Genomic DNA, 27,964 nt, shown 5'->3' with positions numbered 1-27,964 from the left:
GTCACACAAAAGTTACTGTCCAATACTGTAAAGGGACATTTCTCACCTGAATATAGTATTTAAAAACCAAAACCACATGAACAGAAAACTAAGATGAACATGTTTTGTTTAAGCAGAAAATAATTAAATCAGATAAACTTGATTTCTTTGTAAATACAGCCTGCCATAGCCTCTGCCATGAAAAACAATCATGGTTAACGTTTTAATTACAGGACTGAACAAAGACCAGGGCAATACTGTACTTGGTGATCTAAAAAAATTATCTCATAGACAAAACAGGCACAGCACACAAACCTTGTGCATCTAAGCACCGTGTTAGGCACCATAATGCCTTAAATCTGTATTCTTCAATTCCACACAATCCACTGAAATAAAAAGGTCTCCTCCAGTCACCCTTTCTTTCATCATGTAGGCATTCTCTCACTCTCACATGATTCACTTTATCATTTAATCCTCCTTCCATCCATAATCCTCCCAAGCAAAACAGGAAAACCTCAACCACAGAATCCAGAGGTGTCTGTGACTTTGATTGTGATTGTGATTGAAGTGTCCAGAGGCCTGGAAGCTCCTGCAGAGCTGACGGCTACCCCTACATGGCACTTTTGTGTTTGGGGAAGCTGTTGGGAAGCTCCTGTTTCTATTAGGGATTTCTTATATCAGATAAAATTCTGTCACTGCAGATCCTACTGTCAAGATGGGCACTGAGCCTACCCTGTCCCTATGCCCCATACCCCATGCTGCCAGCTACCCGACAGATGTAACTTCTGATGTCAGCATGGGAACTCAGCAAATAAAAGTAAATTAAACTAATTAAAATTTACAAGTTTCCTAATTTACGTTCCCACATACTTGCTAATATTTACATTTCTAAGCTCAGTTTTCTCAGCTCTGTTCTGGGACAGCCATCTCTGTGAGAAAGCCAGCTACCTAGATGGGCAGATTTAATGCTCCAAGAATAATTGTTCTTTTTAATTTTTTAAACATATGGCTCCCTACTCAAAACATAAGGGAAACAGGTGCTTTCTTTGTGCATGCAGCCTTGTCCTCTCAAGGGGCACATAAAAAATTGTTTCAACTCTGAAGTACAAATTGCCAAATGTGAAATACATTATATGGCATTTCTAAATTCTCTTCTTATTTTGTTCCCCTTTGCCAGAGAGTTTTTCTGTTTTCTGTTCATAGAAGTTCACTGGTGTGCAAAATAACTGTATCTCATATTATCACTTCTCTCTTCCACCTCCAGGTGAAAATAAGTTGTCAGCTCAGGAGAAGGGAGTGTGACCGCAGACCCTGGCTGAGCCAGCCTGGCCTGGGGCTGGGCTGCCTGTCAGCAAGGAGCCGTGTTCCTTCTGCCAACCTGCTGTGAGACTAGAAGAAAATTAACACATCCCTCTGTGCTCCTGCTTCGCCTTTGTCAATTTGAGGTGTTAAACTCTTTGATGTGATCTCTGTCGGTGTGAATATATCGTGCCAACCCTCCCCTGGTGGATTCTTCTCAGGAAACACTGATGGAGTGAATAACATACTAAACAGGCACTCTGGAGTCCTCTGCTCTGCTTCTGGGTTACCCCAGGCAAATTATCAACTCTGAGGGCTGGTTTGGCCTTTCAGCACAGCAGGAATAAGGATATTGACCACCCTGTAACACTTTAAGACTTGCGTGTGAGAAGCAATAGGAGACACAAACAATCCTGTAAAATGCGTAACTAATAATAACTTGTTCTTCTGCCCAAGTGAGCTGAGCCCCTGCTTCAACAGGTTGAGGTTTTCCAGAGTATTTTTAGAAACTTTTGCAAAGATATTCTCCCCATGCAACAAGCAGTTGCATGAGTTTCCTAAAAGTGTCAAAGGTTCAGTACTATTTTGGCTTTATCCTCTGAATATTATTATCACTTGCTCTGCTTAACAGGAATAGTTGATGTTGCCTATCACTCCTTTGATGTTACGTTACTGATCTTGATGTCCTGCTCTCTCTTGATGAATGAGGGTTTTTTTTTTTTAGAAAATGGCATGCTGGTCTCTTCAAGTTGCCAAATCTGGACACCAGAAACAAAGCCGGACCTGCTCGCCTAGGGAAAAACACTCAGGTCTTGTAAAACACAACAGTAGAGAAGAGCTAAGACTGCATCACTCTCCTCACTTTTTGCAAAGCCCTTTCCTTTCCAAATAAGTTTCTGAGATGATTCATACTCTTTCTAGAGGACTTTGGTTGGCAGCTGTGATCCAGCATAAGGTCCACCTCTCTTCTGTGGACTCTTGCCTCTTACATCCTGTCTGCATCTTAAACTGAATTAAATGGGACATCAGATTTGCCTGAAGCTTGCCATAGCAAGTCACACTTCTGGGCATCTCCCCAGACATGGACTGCTTTACACCTGGACCGTAAGCCCACAGTCAATCAGTATATCATCTTTCTTGTAAGCAGGGAAAGATTGAAACATTTCTGTCCTCAGATGTATTTCATTACTGCTACATTTAATTGTTTTTCTGTTTCTTTAGTTATAATCTCACTGAACAAAATGAGAATAATTCTACTGCCTTCAGAGGGCATTCTCCTGATCTACAGTGGTATAAGAGAACGTTTTGAAATGAACAATTACACATCATATTTTATGGGATTACGTTGCTGTGAAACAATGGTGCAGCTCTAGGATGAAAAACAAAAACCTATTGATGAATATAACTTTCACTGCAAATCCACTGCAAAGAAAGGGGAGGAAACAGAAGAGGCCCAGCTTGTCAGGAACTCTTTCAGCCTCTCTCCCCAAAGACCCACCCAGGGAACACTGACAGACTCTAAAGCTGCTGTTTGAGAACATGAGAGAGTCTCCTACTGTGCTGTACACCAACAGCTACTTCATTAGGTACACAATATCCAACGCTCCGCATGCTCTGGATGCGTGCCACCCTAGGATTAAGTATGGATCAAAAGCTTATGAATCAAATGCCAACTCCACTGCTTGGTCTTTAAGGAAAAGCACAGGAAAAAACCTCATTTGTTGCACTGGTGGAAGACAACACTTCTCTGTACAAAGGTGGGTGTTTTGCAAGGGTGACTGAGATAAAAGTAGGTGTAGACACCTTCTGGAAAATATTAAGGGAGACAGTATTTTTTGAGAAAGAATTGGGGTCTTAAAAAATAATTCTCTTCATCATAAGGCCAGGCCACATATCCTGCAGCCTCTGCAATCCACAAATTTTAGTGGAGCTGCTGCTTTGACTTTGTTCAGTATGCAATCCCTCCCAAACTGTGATTATAGCCTTCTTTATTTAGGAGTTTTTATTGGGAGTGGGTCAGGAAACTTACAGTGCTAGGCCACACAGCTGTAAACAGTTACACATGCATGCTTGACTTCATACAATGAAAAAATTAAATGAAAATAAACAAACATGCTTTTTTTCACAGGCCCGTGATTATTTAGAGGACTGGGAAGAATGGAGGAGAATCAGCTTATGACAAATGAACCTGGACACCACCATCACTTCAAGGTACAAAGAAAATAACATAAACTCAGAAAACAAATAAAAAGCATCACTGCACACTGAGGACAAGAGTATAAGATGACGATTAGAAAGGTGAGCCAGCTGATAGACTAAACTTTAAAACAGCTATATTCACTTCTCTGAATATCCTGTAGGATACATGGCAGTGTCTCAGGGACATTTACAGCAAGATATTCCAAAATATTTAGTGGTTAGGGGCTTAAGGGACTTTTTGAGCACTGGACAAGGCAACAGGACACTTCTAGAAATAAATGTTATGACTCTGCTTGTCATTTTTCCAAGTGACAGATCTAGGAGAAGGGCTGCAAGCATGATGGACAACACTGGAATTAAAAAAAAAAAAAAAAAAAATCTCTTAAACTGTAGATATAGACTAAAAATAGAATTCAAAATAAGGACAATAAATATGCTTAGGCAGAAATAATCAAACGCAAAAAAATACAGGCAGGCTAATAGTTCCTAAGAAGACGGCCCAGAGTCTATAGAGTGAAACAGCCAACAAGTCATGCTGTCATTAAGAAAGAAAACACTACGCGGACTATGTAAACAAGAATATAGCTTGCAAAACACAGGAAGTAATCCTTCTGCTCTGACCACCAGTGTTCAGGCCCCAGATGGACAAATCTGTTCCTGTTTAGTATAACAAAGAGGTGGATCAATTGGAGAGTCTGGTGAAGAGCAATGAATGTGATGAAAGGTCTAGAAAATATGACCTACAAAAAAATTTGAAAAACTTGATGGTTTATCCCAAAGAAGAAAAATCTCAGGGTGGGACTAGGAAACTCTTCAAATATGCTAAGAGCAGATGCAAAGAGGTCAGAAATAAGTCCTTCATTGGTTTAACATATTTCTGTTTTCAATGCTCAAACATCATTTCAGTTAAAGAAATCTTGATATGCCCATAAATTTAACCCTGCCCTGTTGTCACAACTCTGAGGTTAAACAGAGATAAATGAATAGCCATTACAACCTCCCCTGTAGTCCAGCTCTGCTTGTAGAGTGGGGTGAGTCAGAGCCACAGCCAGCAGAGCTAACTGTGGAGAAAGATTCATGCAAATAAGAAAAATTCATATTCAAATGAAGCCCTCACAAAGCTTGAGGGAAAAAAAAAGGCATATAAATTCAATATAATGATCAGAACACGCCAGCTTCCATTACACCTGTGTTATTGATAAAGCTAAGAAAAGTATATATCTACTTCACAGAAACGAAAAAATATTTTTTCAATCAATGCCTAATGCAATTGAATAAACTAGTCAACGTTTGCTGCACACAACTCAGGACACGCTTGGGTTCTTGCAAAAGTATAAGTCTCAGCATTTGCTTGCAAGTTTGGGTTTCCAGCTCAATGCATTGTCAAAAGAACATTATTCCACACAGCAGCAAAGTGACTGTTACAAATTTCTGCTTATTTATAGAAATCCCCAGGGTGTTACATAATGTGCAAAAGTCTCCAGACCAAAGTGAGCAAATTTAACATTTTCTGTGCATTGTAGATACCTCCCAGACATAGAATGGCAGCACTAATAATGCAGGGAACCCACCTTTAGGGAATTCAAAACTTTGGTGGGAATACATTCATGTTCTATAACATAAAAAGAGAGAGTGACAATGAGACAATCATTAAAATCCTTCAGTTGTAAACTTGGACCTCCAAAGTGATTTCTTCATATCAAAAGAATAAGAGTGTGACAGACTAAAAGCAGACAAATTAGGGTTAGAAAGACCTTCTCCACATGAAGCATAGGTATGCATAGCAAATCGATGCATGGAGCCATCTCTAAGTAAATATGAAAGGAGAAGAGGTAAAGGATATGGCTCTATTATTTGCACATTACTCTGTCAAAGCAACTAGATAAACAAAAGGAAATGGTGGATTACACCTGAAAAGATCACAGAATGAAAAGATCATGGTGATTTACAATTTCTCCTTTCTTGCTTCAAGACACAGACAGAAGAGGTTCAGAAACTGCAGAATTTCTGCTCTCAGACCCAGAAACTGTAGGATTTCTGCTCTCAGACCCACACACAGCACCTGAAGTCATAGACCATATGAGCCCCATGCAACTTGATAGAATCATAGAATCATAGAATCATTTAAGTTGGAAGAGACCCTCAGGATCATCAAGTCTAACCATAACCTAACCTAACCCTAGCACTAAACCATGTCCCTAAGAACCTCACCTAAATAACTTTTAAACACCTCCAGGGGTGGTGACTCCACCACTTCCCTGGGCAGCCTGTTCCAATGCCTGACAACTTCTCAATGAGATTTATACTCTTGACATAAAGTTTAAAATGGACAGGAGGATTAACTGCTCTGAGAAGCTGCAGATTCTGGGAGATTCCAGTTCATGGGTTATTTCACCATTTTTTCAGATAACTCTGAGTCAGCCAGGAGCCTTTTTAAAAAAACCCTGAAAACCAGAAGCCCTGCTGCTTGACACAAACTGTGAGAACAGTGCTCGCAATAAACATGCTCCAAACAGGACGTCCCCAAGCCACACACTTATATTAATTTTGCATTTAAATACAAGCAAAATGCTTTTTTTTTTGTACTTACAACCCCACCACAGTTTGATTAAAACAAATCAATCAAAGTGTAAGTGAAGCTTCTCGTATTTAACAATATCTGTGTTTATGTCAGACAAATGGAAGAGAATCACACTACATTTCCAATGAATGTATGTTAAACACTACTTCTTATTTTAAGCCTTTCCTGTGAAAAAATAAATGGATTATTTTTGTTGCATTTTTCTTTCTATTTTTAAAAAGGGATGGAGTATGAGAAAGCAAGAATGTAACATTTAAGAAAGTCACTAAAGCTCTCTGAAAAATTGGTTCGTCAGATCGAATGAATCTCCATTACCCTGATAAGGCAGTGAGATGGAGGCTGACACAAATGCACATTTAGTTTGCAAACTTCACAGAGGTAAAAATTATGCACATTACAATTAAGTTACCTGAAATCATTATGCTAAATTAATAGATATAGACCCTAATACAATACTTTTCATGTCGTCTTCTGCATCTGCTAATATTTTAAGAAAATTCACATGAATGATCTTTTATAATATCAGGTATTCTTTGACTTCCAAACATTCCTGTGTGTGACTCTTACAATGTACTTAGTCAAAAGAAAATCTTGTAAGCCATGTGGGAAAGTTATGAGCCTCATATTTTGCTCCTACCCCAGAAGCTGATCTGAGGGTCCGCACCACAGCCCGGCCCCCAGCTGGACACCTGTTCCTGGGACTGAGCTCAACACACGTACTGGAGACTCTCTGGCTCACCACTGTTTTCAATGGTGGCTGGGCTGGTCCTTACCAGAGCAGCCTTTACACAGAGAGCTCTGAATTTCAAGCAGAAAATTCCACTTCTGAACAAAAGATAATGCACCATCATTAAGTACCTTTGTCTGCTTGACTGCATCTTTGAAACCTTGTCTCTCTTTTCTTTTTTTGGAACTTATCTTACTAAGTAGCATAATTACCAGCACCCAGAGCAAGGTAATGCTCGGCACATTACACTAGACCCAGTTTTACAAAAAGTCAAAGCACCTGCAGGGAAATATTTGTATAAGTCTAATATAAAATAATAAAAATAATTTCAGATTGCCTTTAAGTTACAACACTTTTTATTTTAAAAGAAACATGTAATTTTATTTTTACCTTTTGTTTACAACACAAACCCGGTATCAAAAATCTTTCCATTTGTTTTTAAGAACCATTAAGATATGCAACAGCAGTAGCAGCTGATTGAAAGACACTAAAGGATGAGCAAAATCCTTCCTTTAGCTTAAAATTCATCCTGTTCCATACCTCTAGATCTCCCTTTTTTTTTCTTTTTTCCTTTTTTCTTGGCAGTGCAGCTGCCACAGAGCACTGTGCATCATGTGCATCACACCTTTGCTTTTCTACTGAGCTTACACTACAACATGCTTGACTTAACACTCAGGACGACACAAGTGAGATCACCAAGATTATCTACCTGGCTAAAAAAAAGTCCTACATACATTCACATGCTCAAAACTTTAATTATCTCATGCCTGTAAAGACCTTTATAATTGACAAATGTTAGCTTGTTATGGACAGATATTTTTATTTATTTCTATCAATGCCAACCAAGCAAGATTATGGAAGAATGTGCCAGTGCACTGAAGGCAGTGAAAAGGCTCCCATTTTCCACAGTATTTTCACTTTTTGGATTAGTTGCTACTGTTTTCACTATAAGAAATCAGTCCTGCCCCTAATCCTTCCACTATCAGTATTCAGCTCCTAGCAAAAGCCTCTTGCCTGACCATGATCCGTCCCAGCTGCCTGAGATGACCTGCTCACAGCAAGTACTCTTAGTCATTTGGTGATATTTCTTGCTAAGCCTTTTTCTTTCTCAGAACCAGGTTAGTTTGTTCCTTTCTGCAAATTGTTTTTATCAAAATGCAATGAAATGGTTAAATTAGAGTGTTTATTCATGAGAACAGCAGGCAATGAGCAGCAGAAGCTGCTTTCCCCTTTGATCTGTGCAGAACAGATAAATATAGCAACCATTAGGAGATGTGACATTTTATCACCAACCTAGGTATCTTAAAATTCCTGTGATTAAAAGATCTCTTAGCCCATGCACTAACTAGCTTGCACGAGTTCTTCTCCTTAAGGACTTACATGCTCCAACTCTTTCCCTATTTCATCTTAGGTATATAAATCTGATCCAAATTCCTGCCAGCACCACACGAAGGAAACTGATTAGATGTGGAGTCCTCTGTTGGTATTTTTACTTTTTTTCTTTTCTCTTTATTACCTCATATATCAAGTACTTTTGCAGCTTTGATAAAAGACTCTATCATTAGAATTTGATACCAAGATTAATCAACTGTGATCTCTTGGTGCAGTATAAATTTTCAGACCACCAGGAGAAGAAATTTCTTCTTTTCCCAGTACAATCATTCTTAAGTTAGATATAATTAGAAAGACCCATTCTACCTCTCAGTGAAGTCATTGTAAATATATCCAGCTGATTTTAGTGGGAACTGTACCAGGTCTTTAAAATTAAATTTCCTGTATTTTTCTTAAAAAGGTGGAATTTCTTTCAATATGTTCAACACAATACATTAGAGCATTAGGCGACCTTTCATCCATAACTTTCTATTAGTTACCATATTTGACACCTACAAATAAAAGACAATCTTCATGTGGAGTCTCTTACAGGCCATGCTAATGATCTGAATTTGGGAAGAATGCATTGGCCTGGTTTAGCAGTTCCAGGTTAAGGATGTAATTTTTAACAAAATACACAATGTATTTATTTTACAACACATCAAGAAATTAAAAGCAAACAAAAACATTTAAATGCCTTTAACTTAATTTTAAACAGAGTATATTATATAGAGTGTGAGAAGGAACAGCCAGATGTAGTGAATATTCACATTTCTGTATGCATTAAAATATTCGTTTAGTTTCCAATTTTGTCATTGCAATAACTTGATTTTTCCTTAAAATCATGACAAAGAAAATCATGAAAAAGAATTAGGTGGAAGGTGGTATTTTAAAATGAAAACATGGTCTCTGTTGCCTTAATTTTCTAGCAGAAATCGAAGAAAGTAGTTAGGAACAAGTTGTTTCTACGGCCCAGGCTGACAACAAAAGAGAAATATGAAGCTCTCCCCAAGGTCTTAGCTGCTTCACATTGCTACCTGGAGGCCACCAAAGCCTGGAGGAAGGTTGGTCCTTCAAGCACAAAGGTATGGGGCAAGTGTCAGTGTGGATGCAAAGGGGAGACCCAGCTGTCACAGTGAAGAAGAACAAGGGAAGCGATCACTCTATAAATGTGGAGAACTGCCGCCTTAGGAAGCTCCCCACTCAGCTTGCAGCCTTCTGTCCTCAGATACCTCCAGGGAGGTTTGCAAAACTGCTCAGTACTTGCTGTGAGCAGACAGACCACGAGCCAGCCCAGCTCCAGACACCACGGGCCTGCCCCAGCACAGTGTCCTGCCTCTGCTGAAGCGCCCTGCTGAGCAGCACAGAGTATTTGCTCAGGCACAGCATGATGCTAACCTGGCTTTGGGATCTGGGCCAGCTTACCCATTGCAGGCTGACAGACCAAGCGGAGCTAATGAGAAGCTGTCTGTACACACATCGACAGGACCAGCTCGTCCAATTAATGCAAAGACTGACCTTGCTATATTTGAAAAGGCAGTTACATGGCATGGCCTAGCCAGCAGGGGCCTTGACAAAAGTTTTCCAGACAAACCCAGACTAGATGCAATGCTGTTGCTGCAAATGGAAGGGGCTGATGAGCCTCCTGTTCATCACACTGTTCGAAACTGGCATCACATCAAAGGGTGTCATTGTAGAATTACAGAGCCCTAGTGCTGTCCGCAGCTGTAACCCAGAAGTGTGGGTTTTGTGGGCTCAGTGGCAAGCTTCCCCCAGGGGCTGTGCTCCCTCAGACCCTGCTCGGGGTATTAAGGACCCTGCCTGATACTTGGTTACAGGAGCAGGGGCTCCTTGATGCTCTTCCTTCCATAGCCCCTGACAGAAAAAGGACCCTGCCTAGAATCTCTCAAGAAAAAGACCCCATGAGAAGATCCCACAAGAAAACAGACTCCCGCTGTGGAAATTAATTTACCTTAGTTTTTCCAGTTTTTACCTGGAAATCTGCAGCCTTTTGTGGTGATGATTCACCATACGGCTCAGTTTTATTAAGCATCTGTGGTACCTACTTCCTCTGGCATTAATGTTTTCATTATTTGCACTGCATTTTCATTATTTATTTGGGTTTTGCTTTACATGGCCTGTCATTGACTCATGTAAACTTACATGGTATATAGGCTTACTTCTTTTACATGCATACACTTATAAATACCTCCTTCAGCACAAGTCATGATCCACTTGGATTCAACAAGCCAAAGGTAGGCTTAATAATACACAGTTTTGTCTTACATTATTTTGCACAAATACCAGATATTCCTAGAGTGCTGTAGGACACTGTAATATGTACATTTTTCCTACACGTTTACACTGGAAATCCCATCCTCTCTTCTGAGCATTATCTCTTTATGTTTAATGATACTCAAACTAACATAAACACCAAAAACAGAAGTATTTCCTAAGTTTTCAAATACAACTTGCAATATTTGGTGTCCTCCAGAATGTTCAATTTTTGTTATTTTATTATTTTCCATAATCTCATACTAAAGTATTAAGAGTATACAGAGCACTTCAAGTAATATTAAATGGTATTGCATTATCAAGGAAGTGATTCTCTGAAATAAAATTCTAACCCTCAAAATGGCACTGGTTGTACTAGGAATACAGAATATAGGACCTAAGCCTCTCATGTGTGATCATATGATTTATTTATGAAGTTAAAATAAATAAAAATAAGCCAGTTTTCCAAAATAATCTATTCTTGCACCATATTCCATCAGAAGAATAATTACCAGAAAAAAAGGGACAGTAAAATTTAGCAGTTCTTAATCACACTGCAACAGTCTTTTGATTTCAGTCAATGGGATTATTCACAGATCGGTTGATTTCTTTAAAAGGAGAAACTATTCTTGTATTCACCAAGGAAATGAGAGAAAATGAAGATGATTACACAGCTTCAGGTAAGACAAAATGGCACAGAAAAGCAAACTGATTTATGTGCCTATTTCTGTGTTAAGACACAAATTCTCTCACAAGACAGCATGTTACCTTTTGTTTAAAGAAGTTTTCCAACTGCTTTAAAAATGCACGGCTTTCTGGGGGGGAGGATGTTCCTGAGCTGTAGCAATGAAAAGGCCTAATCTGAAGAAGTATGAAGTTAATGGGGAGGCTGCCCCTGACAGCAGCACGGTCTGCGACAGAGGGTCGCAAATGAGTGGAAAATTCCTCTTCTGTCAAATGATCAAAATACATTCATCTTTTAGTGGAGGAAACTAAAGATTCTAGGTTATGTCTACCAAGGTACACTACAAGTATATTATAATAAATGGGAACAATCTGGCATAACCAGCTCTCAGATGACATTTGCGGTTTGTCAGTCCCAGCTAAGCAGTGCAACCAGCCATTTTCCCCAATCGCTTCCCACACATTTGTGAAAGGGAATAACACCCTTCGCTCAACAGGCAAGAAAATAAGGATTGTTTACCAGAACTCATCTTGATGTCTTAGTGACTTGTGAAAACATGGAAGAGTGAAAGCTCCTGCTCTCCTTTCTGCTTTGGTTGATGGCCCCTCAGTCAATCTAAAACACGTCTGTATTTCACACACAATAACCAAACCGAAATATGTTAAATGACCACAGATTACCAAGGTACATCAATTACATTTACATCCTCAGAATAAAAATCCTGACTTTGTGAAATAAATGGCTAAACAGCCAACTTTTCTATGTAGAGAACTCCACTGCAGCTTCTTTTCTGTGCCATGAAATTATATACTATTTGAAGACTGACAACCATATATAAAATACACTGTCTCTGCTTACTGCAAAGGTTCACAATATCTTAATGCTGTATTTCACAAAAGCAGTTAACAACTGAACTCAACAATGAAATTCAATCAAAGCTTACCCTGTGAAAGCTTTCCAGAGACCAGCTGCCCCACATCTAGAACTTCCTTGCATGCTTCAGATCAGCAGAAGCCTAAATTCTGCAGATCTCAGTCAAATCTCAGAATTCCATCAATGGCAGGAGAATTGTCTTGGAGTCACACAAGAAACGACAACAGCATCACTCTCTCACAGTGCCTAAACTTGTATCCTGGTGTATCAGGATATTCTTGCTACACAAGTCAAAATTCCTGATTTTGCATTAAAATCAGATCATACAAGAAATGAAAAATTTTAGAGATGCAAGATGGTCTCAAATATTTTAGTATGTAACAGAACAAATCTTTCAGAATTAACACTAACCTTGAAGTTAATTAGTAAAACAATGTGCAAATTCATTCTTCTGGAGTGAGGACTGAAATTGGCAACATATCTAAGAAATATATTTTAAACTTCACTTTTTTTCATAGCTGGTGACAGTTTAATATTACAAGCTGTTGTAGCCATGCATTTCCAATAATGCTGACTTCAGCAAGCTCTTCAGTCACCCTCAAATACAGTCACCCCAAGGTAAGAGTGGTAGATGTGTCCTTAATACTTAGAGAAAACAGTGACAGTAGCTGGTCAAAAACATCACAGCAAATGATCTTTGTGTGTGAGGATATGATGATTCAAGGAAAGCAAAGTATTTCATGAGTATGCATTAATTAAACAAAACGATAAAACAAAATATGCATCCACACGGACCCAAATTCAAAATTCTTTAATTCCATCACGAGTACAAATAAAGTGATAAAGTATAAAATGAATGGCTTTATCTTTATTAAAGCAAACATATTCAATCTTATTGAAAGAAAAATACTATATTATAAAATTTATGTTTGTCTCAACATGTTGAAAAAACAAGGTATAGTTTTTGATTTTTGAAAAAAAAATGTGAAATGACAGAATTCTCTCAGTTTAAGGAAGTTGAAGTTTCGATCATTTCTAACAAATACAGGTGATTAAAAGATCACGTTGTGTCTATGGGGCGCTATACCCTGAGCTGTGACTAACAGAAGTTTCCTCTTCAGTGGTTATAATCAAAAGGGCTGGTAAGGTTGTATTACTTGAAAGCATATCCCTTACTACATTTAGGCTAAGAAAAAATTATTTTCAGATATATCAATACTATCAGATTGAAATTAGGTTCAGGTTGCAAATACTGGATACTCATCAAACCTACCTGGCAGACTGCTAAAGAAAACCGATTCCTTTGCTTTGGCTATATGATGCAACACTGAAGTGATTTCCCCCTCTTCTTCATTTTGACCCCTGTACACCTACACAGGTAACATCAGACCATATTTTTCTTAGCCCAGCACATGTTGCATGTCACACTTTCTCACGCTGCTGCTGTGCTACTGCTCGCGTTAAACAGATGGATCCATGAGCAGCCTGGCTCTGGCAAGCGGCATCAGCTCTGCACACCTCCAGATGAGCCAGGCTGAATTCCTGACACAGAAGTAATGATTTTCCTATGCTTCTTCATACATCGACCTTGGAATGCAATGTATTCCTTTTAAAAAAGAGGTTGATAATGTGCTTTTGTACTGGCACTGTGATAAAACTACAGTTACAGTACTAAATTTGCTGTATTAGACTAATCCATGGTCCTTCTAGTCCACCAGTATCTGCTATTGACCTACACCAGATGGCCCAGACAAAATCACTGGGGCTGCTGATGTATTTTGTGGGTGAGGAGAGGTGCTCAGGTTTATGGTGGGTTTTTGGAGGTGATTTGGGGGTTTGGTTTGGTTTTGTTGTGTCTTTGTTTGTTTTTCTGAGAGCTATCTCGAGGAAGTCTAAAAAGCTGCTGCTCAAGGTGAGGAGGAAGAGATCAGGACTCCAGAACGACCCAGGTAGGAAGCCCAATACCCCACTATTGGGTGCTACTGATAATGTCACACTGGGAGCTGTGGGACAGCACAACCAGAACTTCTCTCCCAATTAAGCAGCTTCGCTCTGAGAGGTTCTCAGCTTTGCTTCAATGTAGCTAATTTTTGGTGTTCAGTAATCTGGTTCTGATTTAGCCACTAATTGTTTTCCTTTTCTTGTAAGACCGGATGGAGAAATTTTCAATGGCATTACTGTTTTTAGTCTTTATTCAACAGTGGGAGTGAAGAGTTTTTACTCTGGCCCATAGCATCAGGGATTTCTTAATGCCTTCAGAGGAGCGAGTGTCACCTCTTTGGTTACTGAATTCTCTGAGTGATCTAAGGCCAATTTCCAAACATCTTCCTTCTCATTGCACTGGTAATCAACAACAACCTGCTGTCTGTATCATCTGGCAAAAACATTTCTAATCTGGAAAGGGAGCTTGCTTTTCTAACACTGTTCAGCATCATACCTGTCTCCAGACTACTTAGATTCTTTATTCTTTCTTTCATATAATTCACAATAAACGGCAGCACTGAAGCCTAAAGAAGTAAGTCCAAGGACTAAATGAAAGTAGTAATCTGTTTACTGTAATCTCTTGACTTTTGATTTTAACATGAACTTTTTCTCTTTTTTTCTTCTCACTGAACTCTGGCTTTCCTCTTAAACTTTGGCCAGTGATTTCAGGAAACATCATGTTCTCATTTTCAGTAGTACAAATTTTAAATAATTCCAACTGCAGTAATCCAACTTATTCCAAATGTGCAGCAGTGTAATAAGGCAGCACATGATTTATAGCTGCTTCCAGAAACTGACTCTGTTATCTGCCATCAAATTTGATGCTTTTTCCTTTCTTCATTCAAAAGCCCAAAGGAAAAGCGCTTTTTTTGGTCAAGTTTCAGCTTGCTTTTCCTTAGTCTTTCTTAATTTAAATGCTCATATAAATATATATCTGTATTTCAGAAGTCTGACATTTTACAGGATTCTCCTACTTCTTTCTACTTCTAATTACAGAACATGGAAAGTCCTTTAATTCGATGGATCAGAAAATAAAACACACAAGATCTATTGCTGCTCTAGTCACAGATTATGTTTCCATTTTCTCTTAAAAAAGTCTTATCTGCCTCCAAAAGAACACAAGCTTCTAAAAGAAAGGTGGTCACAAGCATTATAATGTAAAAGAAAAATAATAATAATTCTGGAACTTTTTAAGACAAATCAAATTTCATGGGATTAAAATTAGGGCATTTTAAATACTTCACGTTCAGCACCCACCATCACACCTGTGTATCTTTTAATATTACGAAAGATAACAGAGACACAACATTACCCAGGAAGTTGTGTCCCATTAGTGGATTCAGGCTGCCTTAAAGATATAATTTTTTAATGACTGATCAAATTGTGATGTAATATTACATTATTACAGTAAACTATTCTGGACGTGTATTTCATGTTTAAATTCTTTGTAGAATCTCACGTCATCAGTGAAATGTTCATAATAAGGTATATGAAAACAGAGACTAGAAATGAAATTCACTTCATCCTTCCTCTTTGGGTGAAAAGACAAAATTAACAAAATGGATTACTATTTAGAAAGAGTAAATATTTTATTTGTCTTAAATCCTATAAACTGTAACATAATTTGAAGTCAGTAGCATTTATTTATTTATTTATTTATTTATTTTCAGCAGATATGAGAGTTTGTTTTATTCTCTTGCGAAGAAGAGCAGCAGGTTCTAAAAAGATAAGAGAATATATTGTCTTTAAAAGAAATTGGAGTAAAAAAGGGATAAATAGAATAGAAACTTCATCCTCATGTGGTCAGGAGTCCTTTCCTTTCAATCTTGGATGATTCATGACTATATTTAATTTGTTTTCCTAATTTTCCAACGTAATTCCTCCTATTCTGGAATGTATGCAACATCAAGTGTAAACAGATACACTACTAAAATGTAGTTTCTGACGCACATGTACAACCACATAATAAATCTAAACTTGGCTTGATCATCTTTTCTTGCCATATCCTTGCGTATCTTCCTAAAGCAGCCTCAGTAATTACTGACATCATGTGGCACAATTACGGACTTTGAATCAAAACAAAAGGCAGCAGATTGCAATAATTTTAGATGGTAATGAATCTAACATTAGATTATCAGAACCGTAATGAGAACCAAGGTGGTTTGAAATGGCATGCTCAAATCAGAATTAAATTCTGTATTCCTTTTGTAAAAATGAATAATTTAAACTTCCTGAAAGTGTTATAATCTCTAAATGACAAGGTGTAATTGCTCTTGCCTCATAAATAACAGATCAGACAGGACATACATGCTTAATTTATGTTTTATGAATTCTTGGAACACACATATACATGTGAAAAGCAGACAGCTAGAATAGTTATATATAGAGAGAGAAATCTGCCAAAATATAAAAGAGGAGCCAAGAAGATCAATCAGTGCCACCTTTAGCTATTTTGCATGTCAGAACTTATGAGAACAAAATTATCTTTTTCCCTCTTTTATTGTTTGAATATATTCCAGATTTCTAAGCATAGTCTAAGCATGGTCCCTTCTTGTTTGGAAAAACTGCAGCAAAAATAAATATGTCAAGGGTCATATAAAAAAATCCATGCCAAGTATGTTCTTGGCTATAAAATGTAATAACTCAGATTGCCTGAGAGCTCCCAGATTATCACAGCACCCATTCAAAATTGTTTTTCCACAAAGTTAAACAATATAAAGACTCCTTCCAAGATTTCTTATTAAGACTCTCCCCTCTGTTTAGAAAAGACCCCCTCCTTTCCTGTTTTCTTAGAACTACAGTAGAGCACATAACTTTTTCAAGCTAAAATCCCAACCTCAGTGCAACTATGAGCATGTGAATTTTGTCAGATTTTGCTTTTGTTCGATCAGTTATCTTCATATTGTTCAATTTCATTAACCATGAGTTGTCTAAGATTCAAATTACATGTTTCTAGATCTTCTATCTATAGCATCTTGTGGGTGCTATAAATAATAAACAGCACCTTGTGTGCTTCTTACTTTAGGATCCAACCCTTCAAACGGTTATGAATCTGTCAGCAATCACAACACCTAGGACAGTCAAGCAACAAAAAATGAGCAATGAATAGCAATACATGCCATTTTGTTGCTATTTTTAAATTTCAGGATAAGAGATGAAAAGCTCCAGTCAAATAAATACTTTTTTTCTGGAATACTGTACCTTTCTTATCTATTAGCGATTATGATACATTCCATCTGTTCCTATGCATAGACTGAGAAAGAAGTTAATACTGGGAAAGTCTTATTGATAGAGCCAATTACATAGTACATTGCCTCACTAACAAGAAGCATGAATCCTACTGGGATAAATTCTTCTCTCATTTATACCAATATCTACAAAAATAAGCCCATTGAGTCAATGCAGTTAGACCAGATTTACAGCACTGTGATTGAAAGCAGAACTCTTTGCTGTCTTGGATGACTGAAAGAGGATTTGGCAGGAGAAAAGAAACATTCATTAAGCAAATTCCCGCTCTCTTCTTACTCAAGAAGTCTCTCTGACTTCAATGGAAATAGGATCAAGCCAGCATTCAAGCTTGATCAAACTTCTCTTTTTTTTTTTTTTTTTAACCTAGCAATTATTGTCATGTTGTCTGAAAAAAAAAAAACCCACACCTATTAAAAGATTATTAATGTTCAAAAGAAAATTATAAAATATAATCTGCAGCCACAGAAAAGGAAATATTAATTTTCTTTAAACTAATTCTCTTTTAGAAAGAACTAATGAAGAAAAAGAACTGCTAAAAGAACAAATACACTTTCTGTTGGTTGCTAATATTGTTTTTATTTTTCCTCTTGGCTGAATGCTGAAGGTAAAGTTGTACTTAGCAGACATAATAAAGCAAAACTGGGAAATTATATCATTATTGTTAGCCAACCATGTCCAATTTCGTACTAGTTTTCATCCAGCAGCAAGTGTGTGCCCCTTAAATTAAAGAAATTAAGTCAATTTGGCACAGCCTGTAGCATGCCTTTTTCTCACAGGACAATGCAGAAGCCATCTACTCGATTAGCCAACAAGAGTAGTCCAGAGACTGCTGAATTTGTAGTTCAAATTGAATAGCCAAATTAGGGAGTTAAAATCCATGACAACATGGAGAGTGACTTTTAGTAGCCTGCCATTTATAGTACAGACTGCATGAAGGGAACTATATTGAAAAGTACATTCTGATTTTACTGCAACATCCCTTAGTTGTTCTGTTGTTACTGATTTACAGAACGGAACCAGGAAGTTGTTTTTTACCAGCACACATTTTCCCTCCATTCTACGGAAGTGTAGCTTCAGAACTGATCTACACAAAATCATTATCTCTGTTATCTCAATTATTATTGCTGATTACCCAGAGAGAATCAAGGGCCAGCTCCAAAGAAAATATTTCAACAGCTAAAACTGGACTTAAGCAGCCTTCTGGCACAAGACCTAAACTGCAACCTGAAAGGCCTCACACAATGGTGAGGGATACAGGAGCACTGTGAGCACCTCCCTGCTGGCCCTGAGCACACTGGAGGTGCTGCACACATGTCCCAGTGCTGCTCCAGCGGGGCTGGTGACAGCCTGCTTCCCACCTGAGATACACCCAAAGGCAGCAAAGCAAAGCCCAGCCTCTGACCCTATGGAGTTCCATAGCGTGAGTGTTCTTCAGTGACCCCGCTGGCATGGACAGCACTGATTTCTCTCTTACAGACACTCATAATTAAAAAGGCAGCAGAGGAGGTTGTCACGCAGTGTTTTGCACAGTAGTCTGGCTGTAACTACACTTTCCAGAAGAACAGGTGTGGGCCCAAGCTCTCATCGGTTCACAGGTATCGCATTCACATCTGTCTTTGGGAGAGGAATCTATTTTCCAAATCTCATTGAGGCTCCAGCTCTTCTCTTCTTGCCCCAATTTACACCCTTTGCTTCCAGAAAGATGAGATATTTCCAACGACCCCCTTGCAGTCTGCATCTCCTATTGCTTCACAGCAATGAAGGTCTCATTTTGGATTCTGACGCCTCTTCCTGGGAGCCTAGGCGCCTCTCCCAGGTCTGTCCTCAGTCCCCTTCAAGAAGAAAGGGATGTTTTACTGCAAAGTTAGATCCCTTCTGCCTGTTTCTGTTTTCAGATCAGTTCTTTCCAGCAGCTCAGAGCGGGTCCAGGCTGGCAGAACCCCCTGCAGCCCACCCCAATGCCGGACACCGTGGGACGCGAGGGGACCCGCTCCGGGTGCTGGCTCTGCTCCCACGTGAGCGTTCCCTGGGGAAACCGACCACGGGCACGGGACACGCAGTGCGACACGGGGACGTCTGCGTCATTACATGGTTTTGGCAATTATATGCTCTGGGTGTGAGGTAAATAAAATAAAATAAATAAATTATACCTGTTCCCTGCTGATAGATCTGCTAATTGCTCATATGAATCAACCTGATGACTCCTGAGCATGTCACTATATTTTTTTTTTATTTGAGTCCCACCTGATTTTAATATGAATTTCTGCAAAGCTAATCAGGACAATTCATCAAACTGGGCTGTTACAAAAGTAGATTAAAAACTGTGGGTAACAGTGCTTTTATGGTCAATTTAACAAATGTATTACAGTTTCTCTCCTCTAAAAGAAATCTGATATTCCCACAGATAACAACAAGGATTCATTATGACCTCTACTACTCATACCCAAGCCTAGATTGTTTTGTAATGGTATTGTTGGAAAATATACCATTTTTTAAAATGTCACCACTATTAGGATTTGCTGTGGAAGTGAAGCATGCTGCAAAGAAGTGTCTCATTCTATTTGCTCTTTACAGAAAATGAAACATGCCAGGCTGACACTTTCCAAACATGCTGCACTATTTGATTATGTCATTAATGACAAAGATTGATTAGTGATTTGAGCCTATCATTTGCTACTCATACCAAAAATTGTATTATCTTTTCTGTAGGAAATAATTTAAACATGTTCTGATCTGTGCAGTTGATGAAAGAGTCAACACAACTCTTTTCTGTACCTGCTAAGGCATATGCAGGACAGGGAGGTGTGTCAGGACAGTAAGCATGGCTTGAGCAAGGGCAAGTCCTGTCTGACCAACCTAGTGACTTTCTACAATGGATTAACTATTAATACATTAGTGGACAAAAGGAGGGCTATGGATGTTGTCTGTCTGGACTTCTGTAAAGGCTTCGGCATGGTCTCCTGCAACAACTTTGTCTCTAAATTGGAGAGGTATGGGTTTGATGGATAGTCTGTTTGTTGGATGTGGAACTCTCTGGGTGGTCGCATACAGAGAGTAGTGGTAAATAGCACAGTGTCTGGATGGACAGCAGTGACAAGTGGTGTCTCTCTGGGGTCCATACTGGGACTAGTACTGTTAACATCTTCATCGGTGACATAGACAGTGGGATTGACTCAGTGGTGTGGGTGGCACTAAGCTGAGTGGTGCAGTTGACATGCCTGAGGGACAGGATGCCATCCAGAGGAACCTGGACAATCTCGAGAAGTGGGCTCATGAGAACCACATGAAGTTCAACAAGGCCAAGTGCAAGGTCCTGCACCTGGTTTGGGGCAACCCCCACTATCAATACAGGCTGGGGAATTAAGGGATTGAGAGCAGTCATGTGCAGAAGGACTTGGAAGTACTGGTGGATGGAAGATTGGACATGAGCTGGCAATGTGCTCCTGCAGCCCAGAAGGCCAGTTGTATCTTGGGCTGCATCAAAAGCAGCGTGGCCAGCAGGTCGAGGGAGGTGATTCTGCCCCTCTGCTCTGCTCTGGTGAGACCCCACCTGGAGTCCTGCATCCAGCTCTGGAGCCCTCAGTGCAGGAAAGACATGGACCTGTTGGAGAGGGTCCAGAGGAGGCCACAAAATGATCAGAGGGATGGAACACCTCTCCTGTGAGGAAAGGCCAAGAAAGTTGGGGTTGTTCAACTGAGGAGTGGTGGGTGGATGCCTGATTCAAACATCAGCAGCAGTTGAGTCAAGCATGGAGTGACAATATGTTGCATCATGGGCCCAGCATCACCTGTGGCAGGTGAGAGACATGTTCAGGAACAACTCTTAACCATTATGGTTAACCAGTGGCTCCAGGGAGACCTCATTGCGGCATTTCAGTACTTAAAAGGAGCCTATAAGGAAGATGGGAACAGAGTGTTTAGCAGGACCTGTTACAATAAGAAAAGGGGTAATGATTTTAAACTAAAGGAGGGAAGATTCAGGCTAGACATGGGAATTTTTTTTTTCCAATAAGGGTGGTGAAACACTGGTCCACGTTACCCAGAGAGTTGGTAGATGCCCCATCCCTGGAGATATTCCAGGCCAGGCTGGACGGGGCTCTGAGCAACCTGATCTAGTTGAAGATGTCCCTGCTCATTGCAGGGGGTTGGACTAGATGACCTTTGAAGGTCCCTTCCAACCCAAACTATTCTATGGTTCTATGGTTCTAAATACATCTTTGGAGAGGAAATAATACTATCTGTGGTCAAATCCTAGAGTTTTGGTGCATTAATGACAATTCACCCCTTCTCAGAGACCCATTTAAGCGTATGCCAAGTTTCAAGAATGCACTTAAATTGAATTGGTCTACTGACGTGTAGTAGTACTTGACTAAAATCAACACTAGACTGAAGAAAAAACAACTGAAGCAAATGAATGGATATTCTGCTCTTAGAAAACAGATTTTAAAAATCCAGCATGTTTAAAAACTTTGTACAGCCTTCTTCTATCACTGAAGTATATCTAAAGAGCATCAACAAAGTCTTCAATTTTCATGATCTTCATACTTGAATTTTAGATGATTACGGACATGAAAAAGCCATTACTCAGTATCTTATCTGTTGAATTATTAAACAAATGTCATAGGGAACATATGTACTCTAGTTTTAACAGGAGGATAATGTTATTATGCTAAAAAGTAGATTTATAATGGAATAAACCTTTTTCTTAAAACACTAGCTACTGAAAACCAGACCAAAAAAAAAAAAAGGATGTAGGTGAGACTCAGAATCTTGCACTAAAACTATGCTACTGTGACAAAGTAAGGCTTTGTAAACTTACAGCTTAGTGAAGGGAAAACAAACCAAGGGAGAAGAGATTTTTCTTAAAGAAAAAACAAAACAAAACAAAACAAAACAGCTAACGGCCACCATCAAAAGAAGATGAAAAAAGACTGAATAAGACAGATACTTCAACAGTCATGAATATGACAAATCCCTACTAACTCATTCGAATGCATAGCAAACCATCATCATCACGAGGTGTTATTTTATATTACAGTAGTGTGTTGTCTCATTATTTCGCAGTGGAGCACCACTGTTTTCAGCATCGCTAATTGTATGAATTTTGGGGTTACATACAAATAAGGTTTTATAAATCTAATAAGCATAGTGTAAAAGCATGAAATATAGGTATTAAATTCACTGGCTGACACATAGGCATTAGTAGCATTTGAAGTGCGCTGTGGTATCACTCTTGGCTTCCTACTGCTGCTCCAAAGGAGCACAGGTCTCCCACACTTCCTGACAGCCTGATGAGGGTTTCTCTTGTGTTTTAGGGTGTCTCAGTCACACCAGATGACACAGTGTAGACAACTGAATTGAGCCCTGGGTGCCTCTTTTCCTGTACACTACCTGGGAAGACGCATATGCCTCAAGAAGGTAACTGAAAACCCTGTGTGTTCAGGATGTAGTCAGACTGCTGTAACAGTGATGTAGCTGAGATTTAAGATTCCTCCTATTTGCAAATACTCCATCAAGGTGTTTTCAGGATTCAAAACTCACTACTCACAGATTTTCTTTAAACATCAGTGTTCATTTTAGCTAACTTCCTGTACCTTTCACATTGACATTGGAGCCTGCACAGAAAATAATGAAAGGTTCATACAGCTCATAGCACAATAATTAAGAGCAAAAATATTGAATCATCTAAGTGTTTCAGTAAAATAGTAGATTTAGATGAGACGTGTCTATTATAGTGTTTTCATTTGGATTGAGATTTCACTCCAGAAGCAAAGCCTGGCAGAGCAGCCTTAGAGAGCAGACTGCTCTCCAGGAGTTTCCCTGCTGAACTCCATGTTCCAAAGAGCAGCCAGCCCACAAGACCAGACCAGACTAGAGCCTGTTCACAGTAAAACCCACAGAAATACAAATAATGTAGGTGCTGAGTACTCAACAGTTACTGTTTTGCCCTCCAGGTCTGTTCCTGGTTCTCCACAATGCTTGCTCGTGTAAATACAGTCATCTTTCATGCCTGGGGTCTGCTTCTAATCCAAAGTTTATGTAAAGTAAAATTCAAGAATAATCTTGGGAGCTAGTTTCATGTATGCCAATCTGTCTGACATGCCCTTTTTAGCATGCAATTTAGGTCTCCTGAATTACACCAACTTAACTTTACACCAACCTGCCAGCATATTTACCTAAAGCTAACTTGGAAACCAGCTGTGAAATTGTCATGACCCCAATTCTTCCTTGCCTAGAAACTCAAGCAGTCATCTCATTCAAATGCTAAATGAATGCAGCACACTCCTGGCAGGCTGAATGTCACTTTACCTAGGTTTGAATGGCCATGAGTGATGTGCAGCAGTGGAGAACCAGGCCCTGCGTCATTACTGCTTGTCAAATAATCACGTTGTCAGTTGCCATTAGCAAGTGCTGCTTATCTATCACAACTATGTAACTGCTTCACAAAACAATCCATTTCTGTGATCACGGATTTTTATTTGTTTCACAACATAAACTACAGCTAGGATTTTCAAAACTGTCTACGTTGTTTAGGAGTACAAGTCCTATTCAATATCAGTTCATTCTTTGTTTTTAACACAACAGCTTCTGCAAATGCTGTTTCACTGCCATACAGCATGTAGGTTTTAGTCCTTACCTCAAGTATCAATTCGTCACACCATGTCCTATGGTTGCAAATAATAAAAATAGTTGGCGCTATCTCCCCAAAGCCAGCTATCTCTGCAATTCCTGAATTATAATGAAGTCCATTATAAAACCAGTATTCTGTATTTAATACTTCAGCCCTTTGGCAAGGCATTGAGACATGGCAGAGTAGCTTTTCCAGATCACATATGGGTTTATTTTTTGTAATTCCAATCTACCTAAGTTTTAAAAAAATATATTTCTAGAAGGAAAGTTAGAATTTATAATCAGTCTTGTATGCTTTTGCCATTGTTATGAAGTCTCAGACTTAAGCCAAGACAGTCTCATTCTCACTGTGCATTTCATTAAGGCCAAGTAGATGTAAAATGCCCATGACATTTTGTGTGCACTTTCCAGTCCCTTTCATTAGTTTGCCTCACAGGTCATTAAGTATCTGACACTTAATTTTGCCCTGTTCCCTGCTGCTGCAGACAATCACATCATATAGTTCACTTTCCTACATGTATGAACTGCCATTTTGAAGCTGTTAGTTTTTTGTACACATGCTGCACGTCAGCTCCACCTGCTGCGACCACAGAGGAGACCCAGGCAAGCCCACACATGACAAGGGGTCTTGCCACCATCATACCAAAAGCCAGGTATGTCCACCCCAGATGGCAGACAGCTTTCCGAACCACCCAGGTGAGTTGCTTCATCCTTTCACGCTTCTATTTGTGGAAGGAGCTATGAATTCATAGACCTACCACACCAGCATGTGGTGTAAAACACATAAAACTCTTCACCAAGGAGAAAAGGACATTTTCAGGGAGGTGAGATCATGTCTTTGTAGTAATTTTTTTCATGCAAAGGGTGCTAAGAAGCTCTGAATAAAGAGCCATAGTCTGAGAAAGATACATCAGAAGAGCTGATACTGGTAAAAAATGGGTGATTAAATAGCCACAGCCAGCAGCCTGGGAAGATCCTCAGTCAGTGGGTCTGTAAGGTCTTAAGATACCAACTTCCAGCTGAGTTCAAGAAGACATTGCGTTATTTCTTTCCTTTTTTGTTAGCAGCTCAGTCAGCTAAAAAGCTTCTTGTTTGACCATCTGAATTGTAGGTGAGTAGAACTTTTACTTGGTTCTAACCAGTTCATTCATAATGGAGTGATTGAAATAGAACTATTGCACACCTTGAGAGGCATAATAGAAAGCAAACAGAAGGACTTTTCAAAAGGAAAATGGAATCCTTTGAAAGGAGCACTCAGCAAAAGGCCAGAGCACGTATAACATTCAGAAAGCCCTTGGAAAAGTTTTTCATAAGAAGATAATATGGAAATACAACTGTTGTATAGGATAATATTCTGTCAGTTCAGGAGTAGGGTAAAGGAAGGAATGGAGAGCAAAGTGACCAGCTTTTCAAAGGAGGGCTGTTAAGATGAGGATATTTAAAGGAATTGCATTGGTTTTTCCTTAATAGTCTAAAAAAAAAAACCAAAACCACAGTGATACTGAGATGGCAAAACTTACAGTTAAGAGCTCTAAAGTATGCAACCAGAAAGGCTGGAGGGGATCTGTAATATGGACATTAAAGGAATTGAGCTTGTAAGTTTAATGATCCTCTCATAATGAAGGAGGAAGGCAACATCTAATGCAAGAAGACAGAATGAAAAGCAGAAGAGGGAATATTTTTTTATTTAACACTGAAAAATAACCCTGTTCAACTATTGAAAGACTCACCCGACAAAGTATTTAGTAAAAAAAAAAAAAAAAGGATTTAGTTAGAAAACATTTAGTCCTTTATATGGATAATTAAAACATCCAAAGTTAATCCATAAAAGATAGCCTTCACACCTCACACTAGATAGAAAGTCAGAAAAAAAGATCCCCACCATATATGTTAGCATGCATGCTACCCTTTAACTGCCTCCAGGTATATTCTGCCAGTCATGGAGAGAGACAAGATCCTGAATTAAATCAGCCGGTCATATGACACAGACAAATGATTCAGAAATACACCTCTTGCTGCTCTTCAGACCATTATATTCCCCTGAAAAACTGGTAATGCTACCTGAAAATACAAATTCCTGCTAATCTTTATGTTGCAATGACTCAGACATCTTCAGGTATCTTCTCAGTAGTTAGATTTAAGGCGACTTTGGCATTACCCTCACGGGGAGGGGAGGAATCCCAGGAACCTTGGATTGGAACAGGCTGCCAGGAATTGAGACCTCACAGAGACCTGTGTGACAACTGAATAATTCAGAGAGACCCAAGGAACGTACATGCCACCTCACCCAATGCCTCACCAAATGGAAGGGAGTAATGGGGATGGAGTCATAACCTTCAGCTTCATTTTATTTTGGCCTTCTTTTCTCCTCAGTATCACTTTCTAAGCCATCTTTCCCACCACAGATAGACATTTTAAGCTAAGGTCAGAAGGACTGACAAAACCACTACAGGCTCAGGTATGGAGCTCCTGAGTATCTTCAGAGAATTAAGGCATTCCGCTGAATATACTACATACACATGCATACTCTGTTTTGCTGGTGCCTTCTCTCTTTTTTTTAAGGGAGGAATTTTAAGCATCAGTGTTCACAGGTAACTGAGCTAACAACACATAATTATCTGTGTCCTTACACTGTGGATAAAGCATTTTTCTCATAAATGTAACTTAAGCAGATGGCAAATGCCATAATCTACTTCAATAATTACACCTGTAAAGAACTGTTCATTGTCATAAGCCAATACCATCTAAGCATTTCAGTTGCATTGCCCTTCACATCCTGAGAAAGTTAAAAACCACTGTGACTAAAAGCTGTTCTGTGTGCATCATAAGCAATATCACAAGCCTCTTTTACCACTAAAGGTGACAAACATTTCCCACTAACAGACCTCATTTTCCATTGCTCATAACTTTGTCATATTTGAGCCATTCAAACTGAAATTTCCCATTTCCACTGTCTCACTCAAGCTGTCATGGCATTAGAGAATTTGCAGTAAAGTGGGGCCACTTAAAAAATAAAATCAAACAAATAAAAAATCCCCATGATTAAGCAAATCAATCCTAATAAAGCAGGAAATAACAACATTTACATTGGTGATTTCTAGTACTTGAAATTTACCATCTGTATCAGGCATGTGGTTATGTCATTCTGTCAACTCATTCAAATTAACAAATGCAGAGACCCTTTAAAAATGTGTTTATCAGGCAGCTGGTGGCAGATTTCAGCAGATTTATGCCCTGTGTGTGCTATAGTCCAGGGATGAACAGACATTTTCCTGCAGTTCCAGACCCAGAGGACTGCACACACTGCTGGGTGAAAACACAGGAACTGAGCATGAGGAGGTCGCTCACCTTGTACCACCATTACCCACCTTTCTGGACAAAAAAAGAGGCAAAATGAAAACAAAATGTTTTATCAGTATACAGATAAGGTAAAATCTACCTGTTCTCAAGGAGGTAGTTTTAGGCACATTTCTAACTTCAAGGGAGCATAGTTATCTTGGATTTACTCATCAGCAAGCTACTGTTCTTACAGTACACAAATATTATTTATATTTTTGGCGGTTAAGCGTGCAGTGCTTTAGCTTTCAAATTTCCCTCACGTTGCAGACAAAAGCACTCCACACTGGAGCGATTTTTTGGTAACATTTATGGTAAAAATCTGCAAGACTTATTAGCAGTACAAAGTTAAAGATTAAGAACTGTTAGGAATCTTGATAAAGATTCAGTAAGCATCTATGTTAATTCCAAACCTTTGACTCAAATTTCAAGGAAGTTAGGTTAATAGACTTTGTTTACAGCAAAGATCCAGCTGAAAACAACAAATCAATGACAATCTTTGAGAATTTTGAGAACTTCCCAGTATTTTCGGATATTTTCCCTATGTTACAGAGAGACAATGTGCTGCTTTGTACTAAATTTTCACTCCTGAACCACAAAAATAATAGAAAATATCAGCCTTACATCAACTGCAAAAGTGACAATTATGTAGCGACATAGAAGTCACCTTTTCCAGTTGATCCATGACAACTACTAGCAGTTAAAAACTCCTGCCATAGTGTTCATGCAGAGCCTCTTCTTCCAACTAGACCATAATTTAATCACTCATTTCTATAAT

The 27,964-nt window shown here is 39.0% G+C and overlaps 1 protein-coding gene across 1 annotated transcript in view; it reads right to left on the bottom strand.

Annotated features, from left to right (window-relative positions):
* GUCY1A2 (guanylate cyclase 1 soluble subunit alpha 2) overlaps positions 1-27,964 on the bottom strand; it is a 163,906-nt gene that overhangs the window by 82,292 nt on the left and 53,650 nt on the right. The gene's annotated exons all lie outside the window — the stretch shown is intronic.

Source organism: Streptopelia decaocto (genome assembly GCF_964273445.1).
Source record: "Streptopelia decaocto genome assembly, chromosome: 1".
Classification (NCBI taxonomy): domain Eukaryota; kingdom Metazoa; phylum Chordata; class Aves; order Columbiformes; family Columbidae; genus Streptopelia; species Streptopelia decaocto.
Note: the sequence above shows the minus strand (reverse complement) of the source record. Positions and strands in the feature narration are given on the sequence as shown.